Here is a 6,075-nt window from a genome sequence, read left to right on the forward strand (position 1 = left end):
GAAAAACAGCAGTCAGATTAGGTCCACCCCATTTGAACCCTGGTTTAACGACAAACTTAAACTTAAAAAAAATGCTTTTGTAAACTAGAAATAAAGTGGAGATTAAATAATAACACAGATACAAAAACATATATAAAAAATCCCTCCAAATATATAAAACTTGTCAAAGAAAAATCTGCCTATTTTACAGAGCAGATCAGAGCAGCTAATAAATACCCCAAAACATTGTTTTCCACTATAAAAAAGTTAACTAAATTACCTGCTCCTTAAGATACTGCAACTAGTCAGGAATTCTGCAACCTTCTTGCAGATACCTTTCAAAATTGAAGTCAAAGCAGTAAATGACTCCTTTCTACATTCGCCCAATGGCCAAATAAACACAGGGGCGCATTATGAAATATCTCCACCCTAAAGACACCATCTGTCACCTTGTCCTCATTTACAGCCCTGAATACGGAAAAAAAACCCTACAGCTAATTAAAACCATCAAATGAGGTTCCTTGGAAGACCCTTGCCCCCCTAAAATCCTACTATTAATGCCTGAAACATTTGCCCCCACTCTAACAGTGATCTTTAATGCTATGGTCACCTCAGGGAGCTACCCATTTGAATGGAAAAAAACATCCATTCGGCCTCTAATAAAAAAACCTCCTTGAATATCGAGGATCCATTCAATTATAGGCCCATTTCCAGACTTCCTTTCCCCTCTCCGCTTACATCACCAACAACAAATTCCTGGATTCGTCCCAACTCGGGTTCCGGGATCCATTCAATTATAGGCCCATTTCCAGACTTCCTTTCCCCTCTCCGTTTACATCATCAACAACAAATTCCTGGATTCGTCCCAACTCGGGTTCCGGGCCCATTACAGCACAGAATTAGCGCTGATTACGGCCACTGAGGAACTTAGACGGCGGTTGGACGGTGGGGGCAGCGCGGCCTTGGTCCTACTGGATTTGTCAGCAGCATTTGACACGCTTTGTCATGGGCTGCTGATGGATCGTTTAGCAACTATTGGGTTCAGGGATAAGGCACTCTCCCTCCCTCCTAGGCTCCTTTCTATCCGACCGCTCACAGTGGGTCGCATTAGATGAGTTTGTTTGCCACCCTTTCTCACTTCCATGTGGGTTTCCTCAGTGTTCTTCCCTGAGCCCCACGCTTTTTAACCTATATGTTACCCCATTGGCTGGATTAATAAAAAGTTACACTAGTATTATATGCCGATGATAAATAAATCATCGTATCGGTAACTGGATCCAGTAACACCATTGCCAGCAACTTTCAGGACAGCATGTGCCATATTGGAGCATGGATGTCAGAAAATTGCTTAAAACTCAATTCAGCTAAAACACAGGTCCTACTTTTTTGGTAATAACCCTCAATTCTGGACCACCCATTGGTGGCCAGCCCAGTTAGGACCACTACCCACACCTGTTTTAAAGGCAAAAAATCTAGGAGTAATTATGGATAAGAAATTATCTTTGGAGGCCCAAATGAATTCCACTACCTCAAACTGCCACTTCATACTAAAAACCTTGAGGAAGATCCTACTCTTAATCCCAATGGTACTTTAAAAAACAGTGATCTCAGTCCTGGTTTTATCAAGACTGGATTACTGCAACGCACTGCTCACAGGCGCAACAAAACACAGCATTCAAAAACTGCAGATCGTCCAAAAAACTGCATCCAGAGTTCTGGGTATTCCCCAAATTAGAATCTGTAACCTCTGCTCTTCCGCAGTTGCACTGGCTGACAGTGAAAAAAAGATTCTAATTCAAATCCTTTTGTATTGTATTCAAAACTCTGAATCATCTAGGCCCTACTCAGCTAACAAGCTTTTTAAAATCACACGTCCCTACTAGGCTCCTACAATCAGCAGAACTAGGGAATCTGATCGTCCCCAGGATAAAAAGGACCCAGTGGGGCGGAAAGAGTTTCACCTGTACCAATGCAAAACTCTGGAACATGCTTCCAACCTCCCTCAAGAGAGAGACAGCTCTGTTAAAATGTAGGAAGAATAAAAAAATAGGGGGATATGTACAAGGAAGTAGAGGAAGGAGGCGTTAGCCTTCCTGGCTTAATGCCTCTCTCCTCCACTTCTGAAAGGCAAGGCTGCACCATATTTACAAGAATGTGGTGCAGCCTTGCGTTTACCCCCGAGATGGCCCTAAGTTTAGCAACTTAGGGCCAACGCAGGCACCCTTGCACCATAGTGCAAGGGTGTCTGCATGCAGGGTAGGATTGTTTATGTGTAGGAAGGTGTCCCTTCCTGCACATAAACAATCCTATAAATGCCATGCTGTCACTTTCATGCATGCTGCTTCATGCAGCACACATGTAAGTGACAAAAGAATTTTTTTTTTTAAGTTTGTTTATGTACAGGAAGGAACACCTTCCTGTACATAAACAAGCAATGGCATTTTGCTTATTCCTTGTGAACTGCAGAAGGCAGCACACATGAAAAAGCAAAAACGAGGAGAAATAATGCATTCCTCCTCTTTCCACCATTTTAAGACCTGTTTTTACCTGGTCTTAATTTTGGTGATGCCTCCTATGTACCCCACCTTTGTACATAGGGGACAGCGTCAAAATTAATGGGTGTTGCGATGGAACACCCACTGCAAGCCCCTTTTTACGCTAACCATAGCATGAAAAGGGGCCTTATGTACAAGGCAGCGTTAAGCCACATTAATTGGCTTAATGTTGCCTTGTACTTAAGCGCAGCCCCTATTACCACCACGTCACTATAGGTTACGTTTTGTTTAAAATTTAACTATATTCCCTTTTTACTTTAATAAACTTACATTTCAGTTAGTGCCTAGACACCTCAGGGTATTGTCGCGCTTTATAAATTGTCTCATTCATTCATTCATACTATGTCTGGAGTTTAAAGCCAGTGGTATGGACAAGTCTTGCCTTAAATTGAAGGAAAGCAAAACCGAACTTATGATCTTAGGGAACAATCCAAACTCCCATCGCTCCCTGGGTTGGCCAGAATGTCTAGGCAGGGTATGTTTGGATAAAACTCTATCTATGGAAACCCAGGCCACCAAACTCTTGGCCCGTTGTTTAAGTATCCTTCTAATGCTACGCAAAATACTTCACCTGCACCCACCGATATCCAGGAGTCTCTTAGTTCTGTCACTGATCCTCTCCCTCCTGCACTAATGAAACTCACTCTAACTGGGTGCACCCGAAGCAGTCATCAGCAAATTACAAGTCATACAGAATGCAGCAGCATGTACTTAGGTAAAAATACCAAGATATTTGCAGGTTAAACACGCGGTGACCTCCGCTTTCCCGAGCAAGGGCTCCCTCCCTGACTCATCTTCTCTGGAAGACCGTCTGTTGTTGGATCCCATGGACCGCAAGGCCATCTCGCTTACCTACAAGAAACTGTTCAACAACCATGCTGAACCGATGATGAAACTGAGGGAGAGGTGGGAAGTGGATCTGGGGTGATGGAGGATGCACCTTCTCCAATTCAAGATACTCCATCGAACATATTTTGATGCCAAACTTTTGTTCAAAAGAGGGACTGCCCATACATCCAGGACTACTGGGTGGCAATTGCTTGTCAACTTGAGAGGGTAGGAGGCAAATCCCTGGGATTATCTCCCCAACAATGCTTACTCAATGTCTGGGGGGCGTCCGACCTCACACACGCTGAGCAGACATGGGCTTCTATGGGCTTCATCATCGCAAAAAGGAATATTGCACAACACTGGGGGGTTGCGACAGTCCAGCGCCTAGTCAACTGGGCAAAGTACATGGACACCGCCATGGTTGCTGAAAAGTCGGTGTTCAAGGGACGCGGTTGTCCCGAGAAATGGGATCAGAAGTGGGGGAGGTGGAATCAGTACAGAGAGGACATCTGCATTTCCCCGACTGTGGAGCTACACAGAGAATGACAAACACTGATGGCCCAGTTGACGGCAGAAGTGATGGCCTTGCCCCCTCAGGTGTGGCGTTCTTGTTCTCCCCAGTCTCAGCTGATCTGTTCATATTGTATGGGTATCCTCGTTTATTGTTATTGCTGGGGAAATGCATAAGTATATTGTTCTACGTGGATCCCTATCCCACCACGGGTTGAATGGCATCATGATACTGTATGTATGTATTGGAGGGGACATTTCTTACAGTGGCCTGACTTTGTATGTACCGGTCTTGGTTTGCGTTAAAATGCAATAAAAAGTTTAATAAAAAAAAAATACCAAGATACCCATCTGTCAGATAAGATATTACAGACCTAAATTGGCTACCAGTCGCCCAAAGAATCAAATTCAAGGCCCTGTACATTGTGCACAGAGCCCTCCAAATGCATGGACCTCAAATCTTAGCTTATTGCCCGCAATATCCCTAAGAGGATTCTTGGATCCTCTAACGCACAACGGACCTCGGTTCCTCCTAGTAGAAGAGCAAGAAGTGGAGGACGGTCTTTCAGCTTCAATGTATCCAATCTCTGGTACAGCTTTCCCCTAGCATTGCAGACAGTGCTATTTGAGAACTACTACTAACCCCAGACGGAGTATCCTTTATACTCAGTGTTGGTCAACCAGCGATGGGATGCCTATGGGTCGCCATGCCCTCTATAAATGCAATTAGTATAGTGGTATAGTATAGAAATTATTTAGCAGTCAACTGGGTGGACTTTCTGAGGACAGCAGGCTACTGCTATTCACAGACCTTTCAGGTACAGGTCACTTCAGGCTCCAGAACATTTTGAAGGATTTCCACACCAGACCTATATGCCAGTATAGATGGAACTCTGGCTGCCATAGTACTGGAATAGTAACACGTGTAGGAGTTTATGACAACTCTAAGAGTATTGCTGCCAGCAGGCAAAAAACAAGACACTTAACCTTTGATGCTATTTCTTGTGAATACTCTATCTGGCCTCTGCTTTATCACCTTTAGACAAATCGCAGCTGCCAGACTAAAAGCAGTTGCTCTCTTGTACTGCCAACAGCATTGCCCCTCCCTGGAATAAATGGTCGCATTTAGGCACCCCTCTTGCGCACTCTCAGTATCTTGCTCTCCTGGGTGACTTCAGATGCCGGTCAATCATGACAATTTTGATGTTACCGTTTGATAAAACTAGCTTGGGACCTTTCCAGCAGAAAAAGGAGTTCACTCCATGGAACAGGGGTGAAGGTGTTGATAAATCTGCAGTTAGATAGACTATCCACCAGGAAATGTGAAGGTGTGTAACTTATTCTTCTGATGGTAATTTCTAACCAAATCTCACATTTATAAGAGATACCCAAGCAGTGCCCCTTAAAAGGGTCTGAAGAGTTTCCTCACTCTGTGGAGCTGAGTGACCACGCACCTGGCAAATGTATGAAAAATACCCTCATAGCAGCCTGCCAGACAGAGGGGGACAGCCCTCGCCAATGCACTGAGGGGCTTCTGACTTGGATGAAATGAGCTGGTAGGCATTCAGGGGGCTCCTTCCAGGCCAGGGAATAGCATATGTTAATGCACAAAATGATTCACCTGGAAAGGGCCACTTCCTGCACTACCTTCCCCTTCTTGGCCCCGGCGCAACCTATGACAAGCTGGTCATATACACAGCATTCCTGGTGTGAATGATATAAAAACTAAGGACTCTCCTCGGGTCAAGCCAATGGATACTCTCCACCTCTTTTGATAGATGTGGCAGAGAGAACGAGGCAGCCGATGGAGCCTCTCCACCTCTTTTGAGAGATATGGCAGAGAGAACAAGTCAGCCGATGGAGCATATCCACCTCTTTTGAGAGATGTGGCAGAGAGAACAAGGCAGCCGATGGAGCCTCTCCACCTCTTTTGAGAGATGTGGCAGAGAGAACAAGGCAGCCGATGGAGCCTCTCCACCTCTTTTGAGAGATGTGGCAGAGAGAACAAGGCAGCCGATGGAGCTTCTCCACCTCTTTTGAGAGATGTGGCAGAGAGAACAAGGCAGCCGATGGAGCTTCTCCACCTCTTTTGAGAGATGTGGCAGAGAGAACAAGGCAGCCGATGGAGCATATCCACCTCTTTTGAGAGATGTGGCAGAGAGAACAAGGCAGCCGATGGAGCCTCTCCACCTCTTTTGAG

Source organism: Lissotriton helveticus, chromosome 7 (assembly GCF_964261635.1).
Source record: "Lissotriton helveticus chromosome 7, aLisHel1.1, whole genome shotgun sequence".
Taxonomy (NCBI): Eukaryota; Metazoa; Chordata; class Amphibia; order Caudata; family Salamandridae; genus Lissotriton; species Lissotriton helveticus.